The sequence below is a fragment of the Muntiacus reevesi genome, chromosome 1 (assembly GCF_963930625.1).
Source record: "Muntiacus reevesi chromosome 1, mMunRee1.1, whole genome shotgun sequence".
Taxonomy (NCBI): domain Eukaryota; kingdom Metazoa; phylum Chordata; class Mammalia; order Artiodactyla; family Cervidae; genus Muntiacus; species Muntiacus reevesi.
In genome coordinates this window covers 88,304,612-88,310,669 of record NC_089249.1, presented here as the reverse complement: position 1 = coordinate 88,310,669, position 6,058 = coordinate 88,304,612, and the positions used below count along the sequence as shown (strand labels likewise).

General features: G+C 42.7%; 1 non-coding gene across 1 annotated transcript; it reads left to right on the top strand.

The window, feature by feature from the left end:
- The first annotated feature begins 4,819 nt into the window (after window positions 1-4,819).
- On the top strand, window positions 4,820-4,892 carry TRNAA-UGC (transfer RNA alanine (anticodon UGC)). Its single transcript has one exon. It is a non-coding gene; the product is annotated as a tRNA-Ala (tRNA).
- Window positions 4,893-6,058: the final 1,166 nt, after the last annotated feature.

The window sequence follows — 6,058 nt, the reverse complement described above, 5'->3', positions numbered from 1 at the left end:
TGCAAAGAGTATGTGCTCATAACTGCTGAATGAATTTTATTTGCAGATCCAGAAAACTATTTCAATCAAGGGGTGCTTATTATTTTTCTTAGAGTTTCCTCTATACCATCAAAATTTCTCTTGGTCAGACAGTGTCGATAAACTTTCCTATGTAAAACTTGTGCTAGGTGCCAGGCATTCTGAGATGCAGAGGGTAAAAATGGAATGAAATCTAGTTCCTCTACTCCGAGAACTCTTAGTCTATGCTTTAGCCTTTTTCCCTGAGTGGCGGGGTGGGGGTTCCTATTAGCCCCTTAAGTACATAGAGATGCTTCTGGAGTACAGAATTCTCTTCTACCTTTCCAGATCCCCAGATGTAAGCACAAGCTGCAAAACCAGGCTGCTCAGAAAGGAAAAGCCAGGCGGTCACGCTTGTGCTCGCAACGCCCCTGTTATTGTTCTGGGTGGAAGACAGAAGACCGAGGAGCAGCGAAACGGCAGATGAAGCCTTTTAATTTGCTAGCAATTAATTCTTTCACTTATTTTAAATTAAAACATTCAGCCTTTCCCAGTCACTCATCAACAACTGTTAACATCGGTGTCTTCTCAGCTTTTGAAAGGCTCTGAGTATAAACAGCCCATTACCTTGCATTGAAAGATAAATTGTAGAACCTTGATTAAGCAGAATGCTCTGGGAATGAACTTTACTGGTTCATTGATTCTTCTACTTATCAGAGACTTAGCCAAAAAAACATTTTTTGAAAAAATTAGCATTCATTCATTACATCCATTAATCAACGTAACATAGAGTGATTAAGAATAATCTCTGGAGCCAGGCCCCCTGGATTCAATGCCAGCTCTGTCACTTGGTTACCTTGGACAGCTTGCTTACCATCTCTGTGCTTCTGTCTCTTTATATGTAAGATGGAGATGATAAAGTACTTACTGCATAGCATATTTATGAAAATTAGATATACTAATATATATAAAATCCAAAGGATGGTGCTTACTGTATTATAAATGCTATATAACTTACATAATAATAATAATAATTGCTATTATTATTACTGTCATTGTCATTGATCACTCCTATATTCTCTCCATGAATGGGCAATGAGCAGGATAAGTATGATCTCTGCCTCACAGGGAAATTCTACTACTATAAAAACAAACACCATAGAATTATTATAGAGTAAAATATGAAAACCTACCCTCATCTTCCCTGATTCTACTCTCCAGAGATCACCATTATTAATAATTTCATGTGTGTCCTTCCAGTCTGTTTTTCTAGGCATATGAAAATATATACATAAACATCAGTTGTTCATTTTTATTTAAAAACAATTGTTTTGCTAACACACACACATCATGCACATTTTTGCAGGTCAGTCCATAGAAAACTATCTCCTTTGAAGTGACTGCCTTTGTTTTCTTTATAAGATAAACTATATGCTGGAGAGGGTGTGGAGAAAAAGGAACCCTCTTACACTGTTGGTGGTAATGTAAACTAGTACAACCGCTACGGAAAACAGTGTGGAGATTTCTTTAAAAACTGGAAATAGAACTGCCATATGACCCAGCAATCCCACTTCTGGGCATACATACCGAGGAAACCAGATCTGAAAGAGACACGTGCACCCCAATGTTCATCGCAGCACTGTTTATAATAGCCAGGACATGGAAGCAGCCTAGATGCCCAGCAGCAGACAAATGGATAAGGAAGCTGTGGTACATATACACCATGGAATATTACTCAGCCATTAAAAAGAATTCATTTGAATCAGTTCTAATGAGATGGATGAAACTGGAGCCCATTATACAGAGTGAAGTAAGCCAGAAAGATAAAAACCATTACCATATACTAACACATATATACGGAATTTATAAAGATGGTAAAGATAACCCTATATGCAAAACAGAAAAGAGACACATATGTACAGAACAGACTTTTGGACTCTGTGGGAGAAGGTAAGGGTGGGATGTTTTGAGAGAACAGCATCAAAACATGTATATTATCTATAGTGAAACAGATCACCAGCCCAGGTTGGATGCATGAGACAAGTGCTCGGGCCTGGAGCACTGGGAAGACCCAGAGGGATCGGGTGGAGAGGGAGTTGGGAGGGGGGATCGGGATGGGGAACACATGTAAATCCATGGCTGATTCATGTCAATATATGACAAGACCCACTGCGGTAAAGTGATTGTAAAGTGATTAGCCTCCAACTAATAAAAATAAATTAAAAAAAAAGATAAACTATACTTTTAAATTTAAGTGTCTTCCTATTGATGCACATTATATTGTTTTCATTGTTTTACCAATGAAAATAACACCAGAACCAATGTCATTATAGAAGTAGCCTTGCATATTTGCAGAATATTTTTAAGCATAATAGATGGAACTTATAGCCCATTTCCCCATGATGTGAAAGCAGGAATAAAGCAAGGTTGAAAGGACAGCCTCAGAGCCATTATGACAAATTCCCATCCCATCTCCCACTGAGTTGTGGCTGCCACCATGGGAGAAGAGCCAATTGGGTTGAAACTCTAGAACGAGCTTAGAAAATTGGTTTTTTGAATGAACCTCTCCATCACAGCTTATTTGGTTGCAGTCTTCTTTTTTCTAAAGATGCGGTAGAAGCATTCTCATTAATAGAGAGCTGTGATTCACCAAGTTTCAGGTAATTAAGGCTTTCCTCTTCATCTCAGAATCTCATTCACAGCCCTTTTCTCTCCTAGGCCTCTCTTTTGAAGGTATTGTGACCTGGCCAAAAAAAAAAAACCAACCCATGACAGTATGTTTTAAATTCTCCAACAAATATTTAGAGCACCTGAATGATGAAAGAAGGAACAAGGAAGCACAGAAAGAGGGAGGAAGGGTTCAAAGAAACAACAGCCAGATGGGGACCATGATGTGTTTAAACTGAAGAGAGAGAAACCTCATGCTATAACTGCTCACAGATGATGACAAATTGGGTAAATGCCTTTGTGGTTCCTGCTAAGCTGAAGACATGCTGAAAACAGACCCTGGATATGTGAGTCAGCTTATAGGCTTAGCTTCCCCGCAAAGAGACCCAAAATACAGTGGCTCAAAAAGGCAGAAGATTAATTCTTGTTGGGAGGTTCACAGATGGGCTGAATGTCTAGAGCAGACACAGTGCTGTTGCCCAAGATGATCTAGATATACGGGCAATGGGCAGCTCTCTCATCCTCAGAGGGAGCCCCCATCTCTGGTTTAAGGGGGCCGGTGCAGCTGCTGTTCTCTCCCACACAGTAGGAAGTGGGGAGTGGCGCACAAGCCCTTTTCTCTATAAAGAATATAGCACTGATGTTGCTCACATCACTCCCGTTCACATTCCAGTAGCAGGAAACTAGTCATATGTCTCTCCTAGCTTCAAGGGAGGCTGGGAAATATGGTTGCTTCCTGGATGACCTTTTGCTCAGATAAATCTTGGCATTTTATGATGAAGAAGAAGAGGAAGAAGGAGGAGAAGAAGAAAGAGAAGGAGGAGGGAAGAATAAATATTGGAGTTTTTGCAGAATTTGGAATCGAAGGGTAGACATGAGAGCATGGAGTGTGTGCTAAGTATCTTCAGTCATATCTGACTCTGCGACCCCATGGACCGTAGCCCATCAGGCTACTCTGTCCATGGGGTTTTCCAGGCAAGAATACTGGAGGGGGTTGCCATACCTTCATCCAGGGGATCTTCCCAACCCAGGGATCAAACCCTGGGTCTCATGTCTCTTATGTCTCCCGCATCAAACCCAGGTCTCATGTCTCCTGCATCGGCAGGTGGGTTCTTTACCACTAGTTCCACCTGGAAAGTCCATTAGATCACAGCACCAAGGTGTAAAACTAGTCAGACAAGAATTGACAATGAGTGTCTTCCAGCTTAAACATCTTTTGGGGTCACCTGCCTGGGATCCTTGGACTAGATCATGTCCCCTGTTTACCCTGTGACACCACAATGGGATTTTCCTTTCAAAGGTCTGATCACACATGCAATTGATTATTTGTCCAATGACCATCTTCTCTGCTAGAATGGAAACTCCATGAGGACAGAAACCACATCTGTCTTATTTGATGCTATATCTTCAGTGCTATCATAGGGTACTAGTGGGGCCCAATAAATGTTTGTTGAATGAAGGGGTAACAAAGAGAGATTTAGACTCTTCTCTCAAGACCGTCACAACCTAACTGGATAAGTGGGGGTACAGACACACATGCAGTTACTATATTGGGCAAGTCCTATATTAATGGAATTCGGAAACTGACATGAGAATACAAAGAAAATAACCTCCAAATGAGAATATGACAGCTGTTGTTGAATGCCATAGAGCTGAAATCCAGGTTCCACTCCTCAACAAAGCAATGGAGAAATCAGATTGCATCCAATGTGACTGCCAACCTTGACCTGTGACTAGAGATTATGCTTCAGATAAACGGTTTACTGTCTCAGGCCCCCAACTGCACTAAATACACATTCTTTAAAGACTCAACTGTGAACATCACATTTCTATGGCAATTTCTCGGATTCACCCTGCCCTACCCTGTTCAGACAGCCCAGATTCCTTCCTCCCTGTATCCCCTATTGTTTCCTACACTTCAGTCTGTCACAGCACCCGCAACCCTTTAGCACTAACAGTTTAGATGTCTCTAAGACTCCCCTCAGTGAAAGCTCCCTGAGGTCAGGGGCTGTGTTTATATATCCATATTTCCTAGAATATCACATAGCATCTGGTATTCCGAGATATTCAACAAATACTGAATGACGGAAGTCAGTCCATGGCTAGGAATATACTTCCAGAGCAAGGAACCTGTACTTATTAAAATACTGATACTTCCCTGGTGGTCCAGTGGTTAAGACACTGCACTTGCAAGGCAGGGGGCCCAGGTTCGATCCCTGGTCAGGAAACTAAGTACTCATGCTACAACTATTGAGCCTGCATGCTGCAATGAAGACTCAGTGCAGCCAAAATAATAATTAGAAAATACTGCATTTACAGTCATTTCTTTACAGGTGAGCAGGATCATGGCAGGCAGCTGTGGGCCCTGACTCTTGGTTAGAGGGAAGGGGATTCTTAATTGGGAGTAGTGGGACTTTCTGATGATTTTCAGTGTCTCAGCATCATTAGCTCAGGGACAATGAGTGGGAAATGCCACAACTACCAAAGGTTCAGGAGATGCTGATGCAGCCGCAAAGCAGGCGCCAGCTGAAGTTCAAGCGGCTTCAGAGGCTGGTTTGGGTGAGCACCACGGGTGAAGAGTTCTTGGATACACCAGGGCGTGGTCCTTGATGGGATACCTGGACCAAATCCCATCCTTTCAGAAAACATGGAGGCGTACTGTGTCTTAGTGCTAGGTTTAGGGAGGTGGTCCAAAATACTTCCGAGTCCTCACTTTCTTTTCACTTCCTTCCTTTTGGGGAGGTCAGACCAGTGAGGGACTCACTCAGAGGCTACTGGGCACTGAACATAAGCTGTCCTCCTCAGAGTCAGCTGGCAGCTCTCAGGGAAGTCACAGTCAAAGAGAGCCCAACACGGTCATGCCAAACGAACCAAGAACCACCAGGGCTTGCTGTGTTGTAGGACTGATCTACGTGTTCAAAGTGCTTTCATATCATAATTTTATTTGATCTTGACAGAAATTCTCTCAGACCAGCAGAGAGGGTACAGGCACAGAAAGACAGGGTGAATTGCTCACCCAAGGCCACTCGGCAAGGTGGAGTAAAGGCGGAAAAAAAGTCAATACTCTCCGAGTAAAGGACAACAGATGGAGGAAAGCTGCAGAAAGATCCATTTTCTCTCAATTCAAAGGGAAAGTTCTAACAGCAGAGCTGTGCTCTGGAGGCAAGGGGGAGCTGCCTCCAAGGTGCCTAGGTGTTGGTGGGCTGGAGGCCTGGAAAGCTCTTGAGAGATAGAGTGCAGGAGTTGAGGATTTTTGTATATGATGACCCTTAGGTTTGTTTCATCCCTGGCATTTCTGATGTTCAGGGAAATGGCACCAGTTGGTCCAAAGGGAATCTGAAGCTTATAAACAAGAAACCAGCCCTTTGCTGATCCCCCAGGTCCCAAGTCCAGG